This window comes from Anolis carolinensis, chromosome 4 (assembly GCF_035594765.1).
Source record: "Anolis carolinensis isolate JA03-04 chromosome 4, rAnoCar3.1.pri, whole genome shotgun sequence".
Lineage (NCBI taxonomy): Eukaryota > Metazoa > Chordata > Lepidosauria > Squamata > Dactyloidae > Anolis > Anolis carolinensis.
The window spans coordinates 252,100,760-252,119,341 of record NC_085844.1 but is presented as its reverse complement, the minus strand read 5'-3'; the positions used below and the strand labels follow the sequence as shown (position 1 = coordinate 252,119,341).

The following is an 18,582-nucleotide window of genomic DNA, read 5'->3' as shown; positions in this document are numbered from 1 at the left end:
CCCGGTTCTGTTCAACATCTTTATTAACGACTTAGATGAAGGGTTAGAAGGCACGATCATCAAGTTTGCAGACGACACAAAACTGGGAGGGATAGCTAACAGTCCAGAAGACAGGAGCAGAATTCAAAACGATCTTGACAGACTAGAGAGATGGGCCGAAACTAACAAAATGACGTTCAACAGGGACAAATGCAAGATACTTCACTTCGGCAGAAAAAATGGAAATCAAAGATACAGAATGGGGGACGATGCCTGGCTTGACAGCAGTGTGTGCGAAAAAGACCTTGGAGTCCTTGTGGACAACAAGTTAAACATGAGCCAACAATGTGATGCGGCTGCTAAAAAAGCCAATGGGATTCTGTCCTGCATCAATAGGGGAATAGCGTCTAGATCCGGGGAAGTCATGCTCCCCCTTATTCTATTCTGCCTTGGTCAGACCACACCTGGAATACTGTGTCCAATTCTGGGCACCACAGTTGAAGGGAGATGTTGACAAGCTGGAAAGCGTCCAGAGGAGGGCGACTAAAATGATTAAGGGTCTGGAGAACAAGCCCTATGAGGAGCGGATTAAAGAGCTTGGCATGTTTAGCCTGCAGAAGAGAAGGCTGAGAGGAGACATGATAGCCATGTATAAATACGTGAAGGGAAGTCATAGGCAGGAGGGAGGGAGCTTGTTTTCTGCTGCCCTGCAGACTAGGACACGGAACAATGGCTTCAAACTACAGGAAAGGAGATTCCACCTGAACATCAGGAAGAACTTCCTCACAGTGAGGGCTGTTCGACAGTGGAACTCTCTCCCCGGGGCCGTGGTGGAGGCTCCTTCTTTGGAGGCTTTTAAGCAGAGGCTGGATGGCCATCTGTTGGGGGTGCTTTGAATGCGATTTCCTGCTTCTTAGCAGGGGGTTGGACTGGATGGCCCGTGAGATCTCTTCCAACTCTACTATTCTATGATTCTATGATTCTAAGAAGGCATGCTGCCGGCAGCCTTTGGGCATTGCTTCTCTGTGCAATAACAAGATGGAAATCTTTTTCCTCCTGGTGCGCAGAGTGTGTTGCAGCCTTGACAAAACTCTTTGAGGGCTGCAGCTCAGCTGTATCCTTCAGCATCTTAATCCTCTCCAAGGGCTTAAGCATTTTATATAGTTTTCCTGTCTGTGTGAAATGCCTTTCTTCCCTCCCGGGCCTAGAAAGAACCGAAAAGAACCGGACTCCTTTAAATTGTGCATCAGCCGAACTATTTGATGCTCTTTCTCTGCTGGTTTTCCACCGTTGTGCTCTTGCTCTCCAAAAGAGCAAAAGAATTATTATTGTCTGAGAAAGCATCCTTGTAAATTTCAACCCTTCTGCCCCAGAGGAATGGGGGAAATATACAGCAGACGATTGAAAAAGTAGATTTCTCTGGGAAACCTTTACAAGGAGAATCCCGGTCTGCAAAGGGGTTTGTAGCACCTTCGAATCCCAGACAGGCGAGACTCTTTGCCACATCCGAGACTTACTCTGAATGAATAATACATGCAAGGTTTCTCTTTCTCTTTTATGGCACTTTAGGCAAAGAAAAGGTTCCTGCTCAGAAAATAGCTTTTTTCCTTCATAGAAGCATGCCTTTTTTATTCCTTCATTAATGTGTGTATTGCCAAGTATGCATTTTCTAATGCTATTTAATATAAGTTCTCATTTTGACCTTTACAATTTTATGAATGGTCCAATTAGAGAGGGGAAGGAAAATATCCACAATCCACTGTCTTGCGAGCTTGCAGACTTAAATTTAGGATAGACATCTAATCTCATTTTTGTGCCTAAATGGGTGGATTTTTAGTTTAAAACCCAACAACATTTTAATTTGGATAATGAAGGGTCTATATCAAATTTGTTTCCAGCCATGCAAGAGCCTTTGTGGAATAGATAGATAGACGTAACGTATACGCTGTTTTTCTCCCAGCATATGACCCTAAGGCAAGCATGGGCAAACTTGGGCCCTCCAGGTGTTTTGGACTTCAGCTCCCATAATTCCTGACAGCTGGTGGCTGTTAGGAATTGTGGGAGTTGAAGTCCAAAACATCTGGAGGGCCCAAGTTTGTCCATGCCTGGTCTAGACACTATCTAACCTTAAATGACCTCTGCAAGAGACATCTGGCTTGATTCTTGGTGAGATGAGAACTGCAGCTAGACTCCAAGGACTTGACTGTGATTTCAACACAAAACCATCACATCCTAGAGTTGAAAGAGACTCTCCAAAGGCCATCTAATCCAACCTTCTTCTGCCAGACCAGGAAGACACCATCCAAACACTCTTGGCCAATAGACATCCAGCCTCTGTTCAAAGCATCTAGAGAAGAAGACCCCACCGGACTCCAAAGCATCAATTCCACTGTCAAAAAGCTCTGACCACTTGTAATTTCTTCCTAATGTTTAAATGGGATCTCTTTTCCTGGAGCTTTAGTCTATGACTCCATTGTTTCTCTGGAGAAACAGAAAACGAGCCTTTCTCTCTCTTCAATGGGACATTGCAACCTGGCTATTATGTTCCCTTCTCTCAGCCTTCTCAAGGCTAAACAGACTCGTGCTTCTCATAGGGATTCATGGTTTCCAAACCTTTGACCATTTTGGTGACCCTTCTCTGGACCCTTTCCAAATTGCCTATCTCCATCCTGAATGATTTTTCCCAGAACTGGACACAGTTCCTCCAGGTTAGTCTGACCAAAAAAAAAAACAGAAGAAAATTGGACCAGGACTTACTTCCATCCAGATTCTATGCCGATTGGCTCTTGTTCTCTTGGAGGTCTTTCCTGGAGCCAGATGTCTCCTATTTAATATCTAAAAGAAGATAAACAGCAGGTCTGAGAGCTTAGATACTGCAAAGACAGGCGTTCTTGAAGTCCATTCAACACATCTTCCCAACTAAATACTTTTCACTGGAATAGATATAGGACCTCTGGAAACCAGTCCCCATCTTGGTATTCTGGAGGACCAGGAATAAAGCAAAGCTTAACCTAGAAAGGGTCTACACTGTAAAATAAGTGCAGTTTGACACCATTTTAATTACTGTGGCTCATACTCGGATATGAGTGATGGCTGATGAGTATGGCTGTGTCTCAGTGTTAGTGAATCATAGGTGTTGTACTTTTATGAGGTCTTTCCCCATCTTTATCAATCCAATCCAAGCCCTTCCAAAAGACAGTCATCCATCCATCCTCAAAGGGCCAGTTCTTGAATAAAATAAAAGGAAAACACTCTCAATTGATGTCCAACTGCAGTAATTTATATTCTCTTTCCCAATAGCCGTGTGAGCTCTTCAAGAGATGTCTGACCTTTCAGGGAATAATAATTTGCATTTGCAAACACAGAGAACCAAATTGTGTGGCTCTTCTCTGCTGCCCTTCTTCTTGCCGGCAGACCCTTCTTAAATCATCGGATGCAAACTTAGCCTCCATCTGATTTTCAGCAGGAGGGATTTTGCACTGCCTTTCATTTGGACCCAATGGTGCTTCCATGGCCATCTGTTCTTTGCTTCCTTCTGAGTTTCTTGGAAGAGTCTCTTCATCTTCTTGCCAAAGAAGAGGCCAAGTGGGCCTTCGGGGCTTAAAAGGATTGTTGATCCCCATTCCCAAAGGCCTACCTTTGCTAAACACAGCTCCATGGCTGTTCCTGCCCCTGTTTGTAGACTTTGCAGGAGCCAGTTGCAGAAAAGGGAAGGATTTAATGGTACTTTTAGAGCTGAAATATGCTTGGAGAGACCAGGATCGAATTCTGTTGGGACCCAAAGAAGAGGCAGCAGTTCTTCAACCCAGATCCAGGCATAATGTCCTCAAGATGTTGAAGATCTGCTTCAAGACATTGCTGAGGTCCAACCCCCAACATCTCCCAACATAAAGTGGGATTGAATGTCCATCTGTCAGGAGGATTTTGATTCAGGCAGAAAGGGGGTTGAACTGGATGGTCTCTGGGGACCCCTTCTAGATGTTATGATTCATTCATTCATCTATCCATTCATAAGACCTATTTGATAGGGGAATCTGCTGCTTGGGAGTCTGGCGGAGTCTCGTTGATTGGCTTTGCAGCTTCATGGCTACTCAATGCTATTCAAGCTTGCTCATTGCAACATTCACACTTGCTTCAAACAGACAAGGGTTCTTTCTCCCACCTTGGACATTATTCCACAAATATATATACACTCCACTTGTCTCACCTCCAATAGACCTCTGAAGATGCCAGCCACAGATACAGGCAAAATGTTAGCAGAGAATGCTTCTGGAATGACAGTCGTACAGCCCCAAAAAACTCACAGCAACCCAGTCATTATGGCCATGAAAGCCTTCAACAACACCAAGGAGAGTCCACCAACATTGAAGGCAATATATTCCAATATTCAAGTGTTCCTACAGTAAAGTAACTGTTCCTAAAATTCAGGTGGAATCCCGTCTCTTTTGACTCAATCTGTTGATCACTGACCTGGGGTATATCCATACTGTTAAATTAATACAGTTAACTGCCATGGCTCCGTGCTATGGAATCCTGAGAGCTGTAGTTTTAAAAGGTCTTGAGCCTTCTTTGTGAAAGAGTGCTGAGGTCTCACCACACTAGAAACACCATGATTCCATAGCATTGAGCCATGGTAGTTAAAATGGTATCAAACATCATTCATTCTTCAGTGTGGAAGTGTCCGAAGATGTGGTCTTCCCAAGGGTGAAATCTATATGGTAGAATGAATGCCATTTGACACTGTTTTAACTGCCTTGTCTCAATGTTATGGAACCTGGGAGTAGTAGTTGTTGCACCTCAGCGCTGATTCACATTGCTCTTAACACACACTCCACCACAGCAGACTAGGTTTAAACAGTTTATTGATAAAAGACAGAAAAATCTGAATTAAAAACAGTAAAGAAAACAGTAATCCAAATATAATGGCAGTCAGTAAAAAGGCAATAATCCAAAGGTACAGGCAGTTTGTAGAATATCTCTGATTTAGGAAATCAATCCTGAAAATAAGGCAACATGAACTTCAAAGTATAATCCAAGACAAGTTTCAGGCAAGAACAAAAGCAAGAATCCTTTCCCATGAGCATAAACAAGACAGGAGCTGTGCTTCAAAAATCAGCGTTGCTTCATCTGAAACCTTTCCCTGTTTCTCCCTTATTTAACCATTCTTTACAAGCCAAGAAGGCATTTCTTTGTCTTTGGATTCCCACGTGTTTACCAGCTATCCTAAGGGACTTGAGTCTTAATCTTGTATCCCTATCTAAGCAAGACTCCTCTGACTCACTGCCAGAGACACCTGGGTCTTGTTGATGTTCTGAACTTTGGTGATGTTCTGACTCCTGTGAAAGATCACCCTTATCACTAGCTTCTGCTTCTCTGCTAATCTGCAGTCTCTCTAACAATTCAGAGCTTTTAACATTTCTATCATCAGCATTTCCAAATCCCCCTTCATCATCAGACTGAACCACAACAGTAGTTTGGTGAAGCACCAGCCCTCTTTGGCAGTGTAGGCTAAAGGCCTATAACTGATGTGATTTTTAGCAGAAACCATGGATAGCAGGTCTGTGCCTGATACGCCTCCGCTAAACCAGGTAAGCCAGGACAAAGGACAAAGCACTCCGGGTTTGAAGGCAAAATACAAGTTTATTACAGTTTGGCCAAAAGAGATGCAAGTACAGTCTGCACTCTAAAATGTACAAGCAGAAACAACACAGGGTAATATATGATATTAAATACACTTTCACAGCTATTTAGGTTTCCCACACCTCCCACTAACTGGCTGAGAAACGAGACAGGTAGGATCCACACTGTGATTGACCAGGGGTTTCCTCTTCATCACAGGTGAGACAAGAGGTTCCCTTCCTATGGTGGGAAGAACAGCTGATCATTGGTAGTTTTAAAGATCCAGTCAGTTGCAGGGATGCCCCTGTGAAGGGCTCAAAACATGATGACATGGGTATGCTGATGATTCCTCCATTGACTTAGTGTCCTGTTTCAAAGGAGACAATGTGAGAAGCACAGAAAATAAACGATGATAATGCCAGATATTCAGAGGCCTGGTTATCTATTTGAAAGGCTAATTTATTGATTTCTTCTTAGCCTTGTTTTCTGTAGGGATTGTAAGCCCCTGGACATATCCGGTCAGATAAACGATGAAAAACACAGCCCTATTGATAAAGGGATTATATATCTTTCTACAACACACAAAAGGATTTCGCCTTTAGGCTTGGGAGATCGCTGGAGGGATATTCTTCAATGGTTTAGCAATATTCATTCTCAGGGGTTTATGTTAATAGAGGGGACCTGGTAAACGGGTACCTTTACAGTACATTTGATTTGACTTTATACAAGACTAGCTGTGCCCGGCCACGCGTTGCTGTGGTGTTGTCTGGTGGTGTTGGTGAGAAATTGTTGAGGTAGTGGTGGTATTGAATGTCTGTTGTATGGTTGTCTTTATGTTTAGTATGCACACTGAAGTGGATTATATGGCAGTGTGGAGTCAAGATAATCCAGTTCAAAGCAGATAATATAAGATTATAAATCATAGAATCATAGAATAGTAGAGTTGGAAGAGACCACATGGGCCATCTAGTCCAACCCCCTGCTAAGAAGCAGGAAATCGCATTCAAAGCACCCCCGACAAATGGGTGATATAGCTGTGTGGAAGGGCCTTGAGTCTACACTGCCATATAATCCAGTTCAAATCTGATAATCTGTGGAAGAGGCCTAAGTGATGCCTAACTGTGCCTGTCCCCTCAGCTGAGTAGGTTTCTAGGAGACCAAGTGGGCGGAGCTTAGCCTTCAAACTGGCAGCAATTGGATAAAAACTATTATTCCTGTAATTAGGACTTTATTTTTCTTTTCTTTTTGTTGTATCAACCTAGAGCCGTGGATGATGGGTTGTGTTGTCAAATTTCGAGGTTGGGGGGCCTGTAGTTTTGTTGATGCCATCACTCTTTTATATATATAGATTAATTAATACAACATACACCAAAATTTAATACATTTATTTAGAGGTTCAGTCTGATAAAGCATGGGGTACAGTTGCTGCTGGGTCCTTTCAGTACTTCCAACTTCTTTGCAGTGGCAAATGTGGAGTGAAGCAGAAAAGGTGAAAAAGAAATGGGGAAAAATCATTTAATTTCATGTTCAGTCTTCCACAGGTCCGGATTAATTTGGGAGCGGGGGTGGGGGGGGGTGGGGGGGGTAAATGGCTCGATAATAACACAACTCACAGGATTCCATAGCATAGAGTCATGGCAAGTGAACTGGTGTCAAATTGTATTAATTCTAGATGAGCAGACGAGACCCGGAGCAAGGTTCGGGGCAGAGCTGGCTGTGTTTTCGGCTCTCTCCTTGGTGCGAAATGTTTGCTTAGCCCAGAGATTTTTGTGCAGTGACAGAAATATATTTTCTTGCACAACTATTGAAAGGAGCAGCCGTGAGTCTTGGCAGTGAATATAGATGGACTGTCTTGGAGACCATCGTTTTGCAGCCAACTTGGGCATGTGGCTTGTCATGGCCCCCGCTCTCCTTGTGTGCCATCTGCCATTTGTCATTTGGCAACGGAGACGAATCTCGATTTCCAGTATCAACATCTTAATTGAAAACATCCCAGTGTTTGAACATTTAGAAATGAGGCATTTCCATGAAAATAAGGGACTTTTTGCACCATCCTTTGTGAGAGGAAATGCATTGCTTTTCCAAGAAGGAAGAAGGAACAAGCTAGGAATTGCATTGCCAATAATGGGACAACCAAAGCTTGGGGCGGGGGTAAAGAATGGTCCTGGCATGTGTATTATTATATCATCATCATCATCATCATCATCATCATCATCATCATCATCATCATCATCATCATCATCATCATCACCACCACCACCACCATCACCCACGGTTTCATTTATATGTCCTCTCAAGGCATTTGCAAGGTGCTCTAGTGCAACTTCATGGTACTTTTGGTCATTCAATTCTCTTGAATTCACAGTTTTTCATATATACACTAGCTGTGCCCGGCCACATGTTGCTGTGGCATAGTCTGGTGGAGGGATGCCTCTGGTTAGGAAGCAGCCTGGCTTTGAAGTTGCAAGGCTGTTCAGTGCTATTCAAGTTGATAAGCAATTGGGGTTTTTCTGTTATTTGGACTTCAATTTTGGAGTGATTTGGTTCAGTGGTTTTGTCATTTACTCCATGGAGAAAAAGCACATTACATTTATATATATATATATATATATATATATATATATATATATATATATATAAAATCTATATATATATAGATTACGTTCAGGAATGTATCCCATGTGGTGACAGGAATTGTAATGCATGGAGAAAATATGCTATTGTGCCATGCCCTTGTATGTCCCTCCCCCCCCCCCCCCCCCGCCTTATATGGATTTTGTGTTTAGACTTGGGTCTCATCTCCAAGAGGTCTCATGATGTATTTGCAAGTCTTCTGAAATCAAAGAAAATCTGGATAATGGAGCATTTCTGGTCCCAAATATTTTGTATAAAAGGGACTCCACCGAGGTCCTGTGCATTCCTGAGCAAGGTTTACAGTTCATGTGACACATGCCGTGGCTGGAATCCTGTTATTTTGCTTTCCCCTCTAATAAAAATGGGACTCTGCAGCAAAACAAACAGCCTTGGGAATATCCTGCCTGCATCTGCTTCAGTTGGCAAGGCTGGAACTGCCTTTCTTCCGAATGCCAAGCAAAAAAGGCAATTTTTGGACTATTTCCCTGCTTCGAGCAGATTGTCCTGCTCACCAGATTATGAGGCCATTTTATCCCAAATGGCTGTGATCCCGGTTAAGTATCAGCAATATCCCAGCAATGGGTTTTGGATGAAGCCAAAATGAACTCCTGGGCTTCTATCGGGCACCTTGAAGGCCACTGCTAAACGCCATCGCTAACGGAAGTGACAGGCATCAGTGAATGTAGACAGCTGCTGACAATGGGGATTTTGCTCTCTGGTTCGGGGTGCATCTTCACTATAGAGTGAATGCAATTTGAACTGCAATGCCCAGGAGTTGTAGTTTTACAAGGTGTTCAGCCTTCTCTGCCAAAGAATGGTGGTGCCTCACCAAAAATATAACTGCCAGGATTGGATAGCATGGAGTCATGGCAGCTCAAGTGATGAAAACATTAGGGGAGTGTGAAACAACAGAAATCTGTTCTGTTTTCGGTTCAGTTTTTGGAAAATTCAGAAGATTTGGGAGGGAGGGTTTTCGAATCCGTAATTCAGGATCCAGAGTATATAATCCTTCTATCAATAGGGCTGTTTTGCATTGTTTATCTGACCAAATATGTCCAGGGGCTGATAATTCCTACACAAGACAAGGCTAAGAAGGAATCAATAAATTTGAAAGGGTAACCAGGCCTCTGAATATCTGGTATTATCACCTTTGGTTTTCTGTACTTCTCACTATTGTCTTCTCATAGAATCACTAGCTGTGCCCGGCCACGCATTGCTGTGGCTTTTTTTAGTGGTGTTGGTCAATGTACATTAGGTTTTATTTTTGCTGTGACCCTGTCCCTCTTTTATACTCACAATTAGTAGTAGTTGTTGAAGTCTGGCCGAAAGCCTACGGTTCCGGCAGCTGCGAGGCCACGGAGGGGGCAGGGCCTGGCGCCTCCGCGGCCTCCTCGGCTACTGGGGAAGGACGCAAACCAAGGCCCGCAGCTCTAGCGGCCACCTGGAGCCTTCGGGAGGTGAGTCTGTGGCGGTGGAGATCAAGAGAGAGGATGAGCAAGGGGTTGACAGTTTTGTGTGTGTGAACGCAGCGCAAGGGTTCGGAGGATTGTGTTTGTGCGCATGCGTACATTGCCTGTTACGGTATTTGGCCTTTTTTTGGGTCTTGTGATTGTGTTTTTAGTGTAATTTTGTTCTATCGTACTTGACGTGAGGATGATGGGTTGTGTTGTAAATTTTCTAGTTTTCGGGTTTTTGTGTTTTGCTGTTTTGTGCGTCGCCACGACGCCAAAAGCCTTTTATATATATATAGATAGAAACATAGAGTTGGAAGAGACCTCACGGGCCATCCAGTCCAACCCCCTGCAAGAAGCAGGAAAATCTCATTCAAAGCACCCCCGACAGATGGCCATCCAGCCTCCAGAACTGGACAATAAGTCAATCAAGTAATCATCAGCATACCACGTCATCATACTCCTCAGTTTTGCACTCACCTTAGAGAACCTCTTGTCTCACCCATGATGCAGAAGGAAGATTTGTCTATTGGTGCCAATGGGGGAACTTGCAAGGCTCATATTTCTGTCATTTTTTCTGGCTATCAGGATAAAACTTGCCACACTTGTAGGACACTTTTACGACTGCAAACCTGCCAAGTTTCAAATCATTTTGCCAATCCTCTGAGTTTGGAAATTTTAAAAAAGTTTTTACCAAATAAAAAAATATATATTTAAAAGCCATAAGAGGGATTTCTGGGATGTGAAGTCCTAACGAGCGCATGCCGCAAGAGGAGAGAAGAATGGACAGAACCAGGCCTGTGATTGGCTGAGAAATGTGATGAACTTGCCACTCAGCCCCATCGCCGCCACCATAGAGACATTGCTGCTTGCGCTTGCAAAACAAACAAATGCTCTGAATACTAATGTGAAAAATATGTCAGAGTGCGGTTCGGATAAACACACATGCAGCAGAAGACTCACATAGAAGCACTGGCACCAGTAACGAGGCTGGAGACTTCAGCTATCTATAAACAGGTTTACTGGCGAACGGAAAACTCTCACAAGACGATACACATACAGACAGAGTGCAGAGAGCAGATAACCAGAGAGAGAATACAGGAAACAGAAAGCTATATATAAACACCTCTGCTGTATGATGCAACACTCAGTTAACTCTTTACACACTTGCATAGTGGACAGCAGACAGTGCATGATGCAATCCCCAGCTCACATTGCATCACTATAACTCAATTACATTTAAACAAACCTATGTACAATCATTCCCACTTCAACAAAATAAGCCCAAATCAACAAATCTGTCCTGAATTTTTAGCCAAAAGATTAGGTGGCTCCTGTTTCATTCTGGGAAGGCTCCAAGGGGATCCTTATTTATATATTTATTTCAGACATTTATATCCCGCCCTTCTCATCCCCGAGGGGGGACTCAGGGCGGCCTTCTCAGAACCGTTTCCGGAGGCTTGGCTGCCAGATCTCAGAAATTATCTGAAAACTGATTTGACCAACGAAATTTTGCACACCCCTAGAAAACATCCCCTAGAACTCTACTAAGACCACAAGTTGAACATGAGTCAACATTGTGATGCAATCGCTAAAAAAAGCTTATGTGGCTGCATCCATAGGAGTAAAGTGTCTGGATAATAGGAAGTCATAGTCCTATTTTATTCTGCTTTGGTCACCTGAAATAATAGCCCTGTGTCCATTTCTGGTCACCAGAATTCAAGAAGAATAGGGACAAGATAGAAGGGGTCCAGAGAAGGGCCTCCAAAAGCCTGGAAACTATGAATCCCTCTGAGGAGCAACTTAAAGAGTTGGGGATGCACAGTTTGGAGATGAAAAGGGGAAGAAGATGAAAGCCATGTTTCAATATTAGTAATGACATCATATGAGAGATGATGCCAGCTTGTTTTCTGCTCCTCCAGAGACTGAGACAGAATGGAGCAATGGGTTCAAATTGCAGGAAAAGAGATTCCACCCAAACATTAGGAAGGACATCCTCAGAAGGTAAGATCTTTTGATGGTAGATTCAGCTACTGTCTGGAGTCGTCTTCAATGGAGACTTTATTTAGTGGAGGCAGGATGGCCATCTGCTAGAGGTATCTAGTTTGTTTCTATCTGTGCAGCTACTTTCCTGGCAGAAGGGGGTTGGACTGGATGTCCTTTGGGAGCCTCTTACAACTATGAAATTTTATCATCCTGTGTGAAACAATCTAGCTGTGTGCATGGCATCTCAAGCGGATCCCCATTTCACTTGGGCAGATGTGACCTTCTGGTGGCATTAGCTCCATTGCTCCCATTCACCACGACAGATGGCAGGAAATATTATGCAGCAACCCATAAATACGTCTGTCTTTTTAGTGGCAAATGTAGCATGTACGTGTTCATACAGATACAGATGCATATGCCTCTCTGTGTATGTGTTTTAAAGCTTCTGTAAAAGCTCACATTTCTCCCCTTTTATTTTCTTTTTCACTGGAAATGATGCTTCAAGCAGGGTTGGCACCAAGCGCAGGGCTTGGATTGCATGAACTGAAAATCTGGAGAGGCAGATGGCATTATCAGGAGGAGAAGAAAACGACACTGAAAATGGCAGAGATGTATCCGGGATGGGCGACGCATGTATAAATGCCTCTATGGAAGAAATTTTTTCCCCTGTATGAAACCTGAATGACACTCATGGTTCTATTCCGCACAGCTGTGCGTGGATAATACAGAGTAGACTTTCCATTAAACAGAACTCAGGCAACCAGAACTCTCAAGCAACCAGTCAAAAGAATTAATATTTTAAATAAAAAATGAAATAAAATCAATTATAATTAAAATTGCATATTGCATTCACAATTTTAGCTAGACGGCAGATAAAATTTTTATTATATATAATACAGTTAAACTGTATTCCATTACGTTTGTCTTAATTTCTTTTGAATTCCTGTATTTCAATATGAATAGCAAGTCAATAAAAAGTTTATGGTATGGTATAGTATTGGGTATAGGATTAGTTATGTCTATTTTTAATAGTAACTCTCAAGCAACCAGCGACTACATTTGTTGTTGTTGTTGTTGTTGTTGTTGTTGTTTATACCCCACTTTATCTCTCCCAAATGAGACTCAAAGCAGCTTAACATAAAAGCATTGCTGTCAGGCTTTTGTTTTGCCTATCAAAAGGCTAGCAGAGAGAGCCATATAAGAGAGCTAAAGCTTCATTTCCCACCTCCCTCCTGTTCTCAGTTCTGCAATGTAAGAATAAAGTAAAGGTTTTCCCCTGACATTATGTCTAGTTGTGTCCGACTCTGGGGGGTTGGTGCTCATCTCCATTTCTAAGCCGAAGAGCCGGACTTGACGTAGGTACCTCCAAGGTCATGAGGCCATGGGCATGACTGCATGGAGTGCCATTACTTTCCCACCAGTACCCATTGAATTACTCACATTTGCATGTTTTCAAACTACTAGGTTGACAGAAGCTGTGGCTAACAGCAGGAGCTCACCCTGCTCCCTAGATTCTAACTGCCAAACTTTCAGTCAGCAAGTTCAGCAGCTCAGCGGTTTAACCCACTCCGCCATGTATTAGCATACATTTTAAAATGTATTTGGCATATCTACTGCACTTGCTTTGGCCCAATCTACACTTCCATGTAATGTAGTTTAGCTGCCTTGAACTGTATTATATGCGCCCACACTGTCAGATAATGCAGTTCAAACCACTGTGTTGCAGAAAATCCTCCCGACTGAAAGACCGGTAGTTTGAGCTTGGGTGGGGTGAGCACCCGCCGCAGCCCCAGTTCACCTGCCCACCTAGCAGGCCGAAAGCAGAAATGCGAGTAGATAAATAGGTACCGCTTTTAGCGGGGAGGTAATAAAGGCGCCCTTAAGGACATCAATCAGAAGGATGTCTAAGGACGACAAAGCTCCTCGGCATGAAAGATGGAGCAATGGCACCCCCTGGTGGCCGGGGTCAAGCACAGCCTCCAAGATGCCAGAAATAAGATGGGAAATGTATTTACTTCTCTTTGTGTACTGTCTGTCCTTGTTAATTGTATAACAACATTGAATGCTTCCTGTATGTGTGTTCTGTAATCTGCCCTGAGTCCCCTCGGGGAGATAGAGTGGAATATAAATAAAGTATATTATTATTATTATTATTATTATTATTATTATTATTATTATTATTATTATTATTGATTTGTTTCATGTCTTTGTCTTCAGCTCAGGATTCAAGGCTCCTGATATATCCAGCAGTGGAGAGTTGCTTTGCTTTGTTATCTGGCGGAAGGTGTAAGTCTGGATGCAATTTGTTTTGGGGTCCAATTCTTTGCCAGACCCCACTCAGCATGTGCCACTTGCTCCATCATTTGCCTCCCATAAAGCCAATTCAACAGCCATAACTTGTGCCAGATGTTGGCACCAAAAGCAACCCTTGAGGAACCCTTGGATTAAACCCAGATCTGGAGCATGACAGGTGGCTCATAAAAGACAAAATTGATACAGCCGAAAGCCCATATTATACAATAGTTAAGATATAATTAAACCATGAATAGCATTACAGGTTGAGCATCCCTAATCTGGAATAAGAAATCCAAAATACCCCCAAATTGTCTTCATAGGTGCTTGAAGGAGAAACACCTTTCCTTTCTGAAAGTTTAATGTACGCGAACTTTGTTTCATGCATGAAATAATTAGAAATACAGTATTTACTCGAGTCTATATGCACCATTGAATCTAACACGGACCTCAATTTTCCATTTCCTGAAACCCAAAAATTATTCACTGTTGCACCCCAGCGAGGGTCCACCTTGCTCTCAACACACACCACTGAGACAGACTTGATATAAATAGTTTATTGATAAAAAGGTAACAAAAAGTAAGGCAAAAAGCAATAAGGAAATGCAATAATTCAAATGGAAATGCAGTAATCCTAATAGAGTTCAATGCCCCAAAAACAGCAAGTAAATCTTTAAAAGACGAGGCTTAAAACAGGAACATGAGCTTCAAAACAGGAACATGAGCTTAAAGCAAAATCTGAAGTATATGATACAAACAGGAGCATGAAAGAAAGAATACATTAACAAGAAACCATAGGCAACACTTGAATCAAGACTTGAGGCTTGAAAACAGGAACAAGGCAGGAGATCTTGCTCTGAAAGCAAAGTTGCTTGATCTGAAATGTGTCCCCACATTTCCCCTTATTTACCCATTCTTACAAGAAATGAAGGCATTCCTTTGACCTTGGGTTCCCAGCCTTTTGGCTGCAATCCATAGCGAACGTCTAGGGAATTTGGTTCTCAGACTCGGCCTTGTTTCTCTGTCTAATTGGACTTCCTCATTATCACTTTCAGATCCACCTGGCTGTTGTTGACTTTCCCTGCCCTCCTCCTCCTCCTGTTCTGAGAGCTGGGAATGGTCACTCTGATGCGAAGCCTCTGTTATCTCATCTTGGCCGGCTTGGCTGCCTGCCTGCGGCCTTCTCAAAATCTCTGACTGCTCAGACTGTCTATCATTGTCAGTTTCAGACTGTGCAAACCCAAATCCCCCTTCATCATCAGACTGAACCACAACATTCACCATATTACTTGAATCTAATGCACACCCAAACATTTTGGGAAGGTAATTTAATCAAAAAAGGTGAGCATTAGAATCAAGTTCTGATGGTTCAATGCCAACTAGACGAAAGAGGCACCGGCTGATGGACAAAAGGCACAATTACACACAATGGAGGATACCCAGAGCAGGTTCAGATAGGGGTATGGATGAAGTAACATTCCCAGGATAAAGGTTTAGATGAAATCAGGCAAAGGTGGGAAACCTTTATGTCTATTCATTAGAAAACCCATCATGAGTCCTGAGATTTCTCCAGGGTCTTGTGGGGGGATTGTGATAATTACGCAGCCATTCTGCAACGTCCGAAGATGGGAAACAGTCTAAAACATTCCAAGGGAAATTCGTGGAAGATGACTTGCAAGCAAGGAAAAATCCAATGCGTGCTGGCTGTATATCTCAAGGGAGCCACAATTAATCATTCATAATTTTGGGGACAGATTTTTGATAATTTATTTACAGTATTTATATTCCGCCCTTCTCACCCCGAAGGGGACTCAGGGTGGATTACAATGAACACATATATGGCAAACATTCAATGCCAACAGACAAACAACATACATTAGACAGACTCAGAGGCATTTTTAACATTTTCCAGTTTCACGATTCCGGCCACAGGGGGAGCTGTTGCTTCACCATCCAGTAGTGGCTGTACTTCCGCATTCCTTTCCTCGTGTTTTGCTGGCAGTTTTATGGTGTTGTAAATTAGCCTCCCGCATAAAGCGTCCCTAAATTTCCCTAACTGACAGGTGCAACTGTCTTTCAGGGCTGCATAGGTCAACAGCAAGCACGGGCTATTAATGGTCGGGGGCTTAACCCAACCCGGGCTTCGAACTCATGACCTCTCGGTCAGTAGTGATTTATAGCAGCTGCTTACTAGCCAACTGCGCCACAGCCCGGCCCCTACATTGTACATTGTAGAACGAATGCAGCTTCACACCACTTTCACTGCCATTGATCGATCCTGGGAGTTGTAGTTTCACAAGGTCTTACATCTTTTTTGCCAAAGAGTGCAAAGATAACACATCTATTTATTATTTATTTATTTACAGTATTTATCTTCCGCCCTTCTTTCTCACCCCGAAGGGGACTCAGGGCAGATCACAATGCACATATACATTCAGTGCCATTAGATATATAACATACAGACAGAGACAGAGACACAGAGGCAATTTATCATTTCCAGCTTCTGGCTTCATGAGGGTATGCTCAATTCCGGCCACAGGGGGAGCTGCTGCTACATTATCCATTGTGACACCGAGTCCTTGATGGAGTGCTTCCTCATTCTTCTGCACACTGCTGGACTATTTTTATGGTGATGTAAATTAGTTAAATTAGCTTCCCCACATGAACAGTACCTACATTTCCTACTTGATAGATGCAACTATCTTTTGGGTTACTTAGGCCAACAACGAGCTGGACTATTATTAATGGTTGGGAGCTCAGTCCAACCTGGGCTTCGAATTCACGACCTCTCGGTCAGTAGTGATTTATTGCAGCTGGCTACTAACCAGCTGCGCCACAGCCCGGCTCCTACATTGTACATTGTAGAACGAATGCAGCTTGACACCACTTTCACTGCCATTGATCGATCCTGGGAGTTGTAGTTTCACAAGGTCTTACGTCTTTTTTGCCAAAGAGTGCTGGTGCCTCCGCAAAATACAACTCTGAGGATTGCATACCATGGAACAATGGCAGTGAAAGTGGTGTCAAACCGCATTCATTATATTGTGTAGATGCCCCCACTTTCTTTCAAATTGAGAAAAGTTGTTTACTCACCACCATAATAAACCTCAAGTGAATTTATCATAAAGACAAGTCCAGGGAAAGAAAGAAATCCAAATTCTCCAGCTCCAGAGAGACAAGGCAGACGCTGTGAGCAAAGGACCAAAGAAATGATTATGATCAGGAGGTAGAAGGAGCCATGTTTTTGGTTTGGAAACGTCTGCTTTGCCTTTATTTATTTGCTCTTGGAGAGCTCTGCTGCCCTATCTAATCGCCCAGCGGCAGTGCAGGGAAACAAAGGGAAACACACCACTGAGCTCATAAACTTCAAACAAAATGAGAAACACCCTGTTACTACACAAATTGTACGTTGCACTTAAATGAGATTGCAGAAACCATTTGCTGCTGGCCAGAAAAGAAGTGCATTTGGATGCAAAACGAGTCAAGCTGACCCTTGAAATGCAACAAAGCCGGACAGTCTCTGGTTATCCTCAGAGGCAGCTGAGCTGATTTTGGACATTTTGAAGACGCAAGGAGGCTTCTCCTTGGGTGGCATGTCTTCCTTTTGCCATCATGTTCAGAAGGAGCAAAGAGCAGTTGTTGGGAATGTCCAATGATGAGCTGTGGAAGGAAACATTGTCATCACAACTCCAATTTATCACCCGTTAACGGCCTCCGAAAATCAGAGTGACAAGACTGGCATCAAGCCTAAAATGTGCTCCAAGGCTGCACATCAGGTTGAAATGTATTTCTAGGGCTATTAAAGATACCCAAAATGACTGATTTTGGAAACTAAGGAAAAGTTTATACTGTTGAGTCTCAATTTTGGAAAGTAATGACAACTCTACAGTGTTAAATGAGTACAGTTTGGCACCACTATAACTCCCATCGCTCAGTGCTATGGAATCCTGAGAGTTGTAGTTCCATGAGAAACAGACAAGGCTACAGACCTTGTGAAGCTACAACACCCATGAAACCATAGCCAAGGTAGTTAAAAGTGGGATCTAACTCGTTCATTGTATAGTGGAGAGCTAGTCCAAATCTCTTGATTCCAGCGTTTATCTACATTGTTGAATTAATGCACTTTGTCATCACTTTAGTGTGGCTCAATGATATGGAAACCTCAGAGTTGCTATTTCGTGAGGACAGTAGTTTCCTCGGTCAAAGAGGACTGGTGTCTTGGCAAACTAAAGCTCCAGGATTCCATGGCACTTAGTTATGGTAGTAAAATGGTGTCAAACCGCATTAATTCTACTGTGTAGGTGCAACCATGAGATACACTGTAGGACTAATGCAGTTTGACCTCACTTTTAACTGCTATGGAACCCTGGGGAGTTCAAGTTTCACAAGGTCTTGAGCTTTTGATGCCAAAAGAGGACTGGTGCCTCACGATATGACAAATCTCAGGATTCCATTGCATGGGCAGTTAAATTGGAGTAAACACCTTTGGAGAAGCATGCGAAAAGCTCGATCTCTTACTGACCACCAAGAAAACAAAGTCTATGTACAACAGAATCAAACTTACACATCAGAGGCAAGTGTCCAAAGTCATGGCGATCCTTGACATTTATATTACTTTTTA

At 42.9% G+C, this 18,582-nt stretch overlaps 1 long non-coding RNA gene across 1 annotated transcript; it reads left to right on the top strand.

Annotated features, from left to right (window-relative positions):
* Window positions 1-8,391: 8,391 nt before the first annotated feature.
* Window positions 8,392-13,822, top strand: LOC134298687 (uncharacterized). The gene is made up of 2 exons (XR_010005800.1): window positions 8,392-11,687; window positions 12,178-13,822. It is a non-coding gene; the product is annotated as an uncharacterized LOC134298687 (long non-coding RNA).
* Window positions 13,823-18,582: the final 4,760 nt, after the last annotated feature.